The sequence below is a fragment of the Epinephelus moara genome, chromosome 22, assembly GCF_006386435.1.
Source record: "Epinephelus moara isolate mb chromosome 22, YSFRI_EMoa_1.0, whole genome shotgun sequence".
Taxonomy (NCBI): Eukaryota; Metazoa; Chordata; class Actinopteri; order Perciformes; family Serranidae; genus Epinephelus; species Epinephelus moara.
The window spans coordinates 1,512,104-1,517,144 of NC_065527.1; the positions used below are offsets into that span (position 1 = coordinate 1,512,104).

The 5,041-nt window shown below is 43.2% G+C and overlaps 1 protein-coding gene across 1 annotated transcript in view; it reads left to right on the forward strand.

The window, feature by feature from the left end:
* Positions 1-5,041, forward strand: part of bag6l (BCL2 associated athanogene 6, like) — an 82,843-nt gene that overhangs the window by 16,773 nt on the left and 61,029 nt on the right. The gene's annotated exons all lie outside the window — the stretch shown is intronic.

Consider the following 5,041-nt stretch of genomic DNA (forward strand, 5'->3'; position numbering starts at 1 on the left):
TCATAGTATAGCATGTCGTCCAAAATCACTAAAAAACATCATAGTATAGCATGTCGTCCAAAATCATGGAAAAAAGTCATAGTATAGCATGTTGTCCACAATCACTAAAAAACATCATAGTATAGCATGTCGTCCAAAATCACTAAAAAACATCATAGTATAGCATGTCGTCCAAAATTATTAAAAAAAAAGTCATAGTATAGCATGTCGTCCAAATTATTCAAAAAAAGTCATAGTATAGCATGTCGTCCAAAATCACGGAAAAAAAGTCATAGTGTAGTATGTCGTCCAAAATCACTAAAAAACGTCATAGTATGGGAACTGCCCATTGGTTCGACAGCCCATTGTTCCGACCATATTAAACTCATTGTTCCGAAGTCCGTTCCGAAATCATCATGATGCCCTGTGGTTAAGGTCTGGTTAGGTTTAGGCACAAAAACCACTTGGTTAGAGTCAGGAAAAGATCATGGTGTGGGTTAAAATAAAAAAGAAAGTCACAAACACATAAGCCGTGAGCCTGCTCCGCCTCAAGCTGGTCGCGGCACTCCATACGCCCGCCGCGAGCCGTTCAGCACCGCGGACAGTCGGACTAATGGGATGTCGAAACAATGGGCTGTCGAACCAATGACATGGACCCCATAGTATAGCATGTCCTCCAAAATTATTAAAAAAAAGTCATAGTTACAGTATGTCTTCCAAAATCACGAAAAAAAGTCATAGTATAGCATGTTGTCCAAAATCATGAAAAAAAGTCATAGTTACAGTATGTCTTCCAAAATCATGAAAAAAAGTCATAGTATAGCATGTTGTCCAAAATCATGAAAAAAAGTCATAGTTACAGTATGTCGTCCAAAATCATGAAAAAAAGTCATAGTATAGCATGTCATCCAAAATTATTAAAAAAAAGTCATAGTTATAGCATGTCGTCCAAAATCATAAAAAAAAGGTCATAGTATAGCATGTCGTCCAAAATCATGAAAAAAACGTCATAGTATAGTATGTCGTCCAAAATCACGAAAAAAAGTCATAGTATAGCATGTCGTTGTTGCGGTATCCTCCTCCGGCGTAAATAAGACACTCAGACTGACGTCATGGTCAACATCCCAACACAATAAACACACACACTTTATTGTTACTCATAAGTTTATTTTATTCACACAGCAGGATTCACACAGGAGTTATTGCAGCAGTACATGTGGAAAAGAAGCAACAGAGAACCAGACATGTTTTACTCTACAGATATGAGTCATGAACACAGCAGAGAGTCTGATGAACCAGAGACTCAACAACATGCTTTTATTGCTCAGGTTTCCAGAAGCGCTAAATATCATCAAGCTGTGTGAAACAAAGTCAAGTCACATCGAATGCCTGAGCGCCCACTCTGAGAATGTACAGCTACATGTTCACGTACAACCGCACTAATTCAAACAGAAACTGCTCCTGTACGGAGACGTTCCTTTGTGTTTAGCATCAATGACAGACACACGTGTTTCTCTAATGGTCACATGTAGGTCGTCTCTAAGGGACAGAGGGGGGCGTTCAACACACTGCATCATCTATAACCACGTGTTCATACGGAGCAGCTGAGCACGTCTCTGTTCAGTCATGTGTCACAGGGCTGAGTGTGTCATCTGGAACGTTTGTCTTGGCAACACGACAATGCGTTAGCTTTTTGTTTTTAGCATTACACAAAGCAGGTCTGAGCGACTGTTCTGATTGGCTGTGAGACTGGAGGAGGGCTGACGGGTGAATTTCTAATCTAGTGTCGACAGAGATACAAAAACAAAATCTACACGGCTTGAATATAGACGTTTATTGATGTGTGAATGGCACAAAACTCTGATGAATCACGATAAGACATTTCTTTTCCGGGACCATCATCATCATCATCGTCATCATCATCATCACCATCATCATCCTCACGCTGATTCTGGATCATTTATGTGGACATCAACATAGCGATGAGGATCCTGGATCGACATCAACAAGTTATCCAGGGTCAACGTGATGATGATGTTCTTGGATCAATCTAAACAAATTATGCAGGATAAAGATGATGATGATGATGATGATGATGGTCCTGGATCAACTCGGAAAAAAACCCTTTTGAATCAGCTAGTAAAAAGGAGGGAACCTGTGTCTTCCGCAGATCTTTGCAACTGCAAAATGACATCATCATTACTCTTAATGTTTGTGAACAATATTTTAGCCTATTGGCAAGTTTACTCGTTAGCATAGCATACCTAGTTAGCAGGCTAAGTCACAAACCCTGCAGCAGCTCATCAGGTTTTTGTTCAGTGTTACTGAGGATTTTGTTCGATTTGGAAAACGATCTTAGCTCTGAAGAGGCACAGGAGCACCACACTGATGATGTCAGAGGGCTGTGATTGGTTGATCACAATGTTGGCCCTGGAACAAATCTGGGATGTTGATGCGGGCGCGTGTCCTACTTGGCAAAATCACATCGTGCATGGGATATCGGCAGAAATCCAACATCGTGCGTCCCTGATGTACACACCTATCACGATGTTTGTAATGTTCATTCTTTGTGCAAGCTAAGAAAAAACATGTTGGCCGATCCTCACAGTTCATTTTAAAGCTAATATCAGGCGTGACCGATGACGTGCTGATATCATCATGCATCCCTACACTCTTCTACATTCTGACATGATAACATGTCAGGGCACGTTAGCTGCAACATGCTCGGCTGCATGTAAACAGGAGTATCAGTGGAATATTCACTTCCATCAGTCATGTAAACAGCTCTGCAGGAATATTGTTTTTGGAGTGAGGGCGAAAAACAGAATCATTTGTGAATGTCAATGTAGTCGGTTTATTTTCACTTCATTCATAGTATGTCATCAAAAGTCAGTACAGTATGTCGTCAGATGGACATGAGGCTGAGAGACGGACTGATACATTGTTGGTTTCAGCCTGTACGTGGGATTTGTTTAAGTGCAGAATAAAATTAGCCTCAGCCTCTTTAGCTCTACGTCGTTCTAATACGGCTGCTTTCACACCTACCGTTTGGTTCAGTTCAATCAAACTCAGGTTGGTTTGCCCCCTCAGTGCGGTTCGTTTGGGCAGGTGTGAACACTAACGATCAGGACGTCCCTGCTACTGACTTCAACAAGTATTTAGTTTGACTAAAACTAACACCAGACAAGTGAGGATGTATCATCTGACAGTGACTGAGCTACAAACTGTTGCAGAGCGTGTTTCCCTGTTAGTGACAGACTGGGGGTGCTTCAGTGTCACAGCGTGCTGCTGCTGTTATCTCACTGTCTGAGGGTGACCAAACTCTGAGTGCAGCTCCTCTCCAGGCACTTAACATTTACTTCTACCAGGTTCAGACTAATAAACTGTGATCATCATGTTGATCATTACGATCATATCATCAGCATATGTGGAGACCTGTAAACATCATATTTCACCTCTGGAAGTTCTACCACACACGATCAGGTTCTTAAACCTCTGTGATATTTGCAAGGATCTTGACCGTCGCTGCTTTGGACCGGAGCAACAGTGAGACCAATCACCTCAGGGTCCAGACGACACTGTGACGCTCCTGTAATCTGAGCCCAGCTGACGAAGCTTTGACAGAGAAGCTTCGCTCTGCAGCAGTTTAATCAGTGTGAGCCGACTTCAGAGGAAAAGCAAAGACACAACGCTGCCGTCACACACGTCACCTGTGAGAGCAGCAGGTTCACACAAACACGCTTTCAAAATAACTTCTATAATCTACGTCCACAACATCTCTCCACCACAGTCGTCCCATAACTCAAACATGTTCAAAAGAGTTTCACCAGGAAGAATAAACGATTCTGACACAAGCTTCAGTCTATGTACAGCTGATGTTCAAGTCACGGTGTGTGCTGAGAGGCCTCGTCACATCGGTCTGCGGCTATCCTTCTTAAATGTGAGTGTATTTTGTGTGCGCTACATGGAGGGCGGCGGACAGACAGGATCCACTGCTGCACTTCTAATAACTGGAAACCTCACTGTGGCAGGTTTCATTCTCACGCTGCTTTACGACAGGCGAGTTAGCTTTGATGAAAACAGTTGTTTCCTCTTTGAGTTGCTGCTCCCTGGGCCCTGCTCAGGTCTGCAATCACTGATCCACACCAAGCTGCTGTCAAACTGATGTGGAGTATTTAAAAGAACATGAGATCTTGGAAGATGCACTTATTAGATGACTGATGTCAATCTCATGTCTGTGTGTTCACCACTGAGCTGGAGTTAGTTAGCCTAGCTTAGCATGAGGACTGAGAGCAGGAGAGAGCAGCTAGCTGAGCCCCGTCACATCGAGCACTCACCAATGAACATGCTGTACTTCCTAAGTTTTTACAATTTGCAGTTTCAGGAGGAGTTAAGGGCTCAAACTATTTCTTGACCAACGGCAGCTGGGTGCAGCTTGTCGTCATAGTGACGCTGCCAGGTACAAGACCATCAGAGATCAAAATCAAAACCTTTGTTCACCAAGGTACAAACACAGGAGTGCTGGACGAGAGGATCAACTATCGTTTGTCATGAAACAGCTCCAGCGTGTAACTTTCCCTAACACCACAAAGTTTCTGTTTTTACAGTTCTGTTTGTGTAAACAAGACACGGCAGTTTTAATCGTGAGCTCAGGTTAGAGTGTTGGTTTGCCTGTTCAGTTGCCAGCTCCGCTAAACAGGCAGCTCATTTTGTTGGTCAGCAAGTTGCCTTGAATGTTTCTCTGTGCATTCACTAGAATAGCTAATGCAGGGGTCTCTGGTTTATGTTGAACTTAAGTTTATTGGGAGAGGAGCCTGCTTCTTTCCTGGAGCCAAACTTGACAATGGAGAAGATGAGTCCAAAGCTGTGACTGTAAAGCCCCGTTTTCACCAAGAACTCCAGTTTTTTTTTCTGCCTCCACAGTGAAAGTTGTGGATGGTCCCAACAGAAGCGTTCCTTAGCGTCCCCATGTTTGGTCCCCCCTCTGTTGGGGTACCTAGCACACAGATCTGGTACTAAAAGGTGGAGCTAGAAACCCTGCAGTCTGATTGGTCAGTAGAGG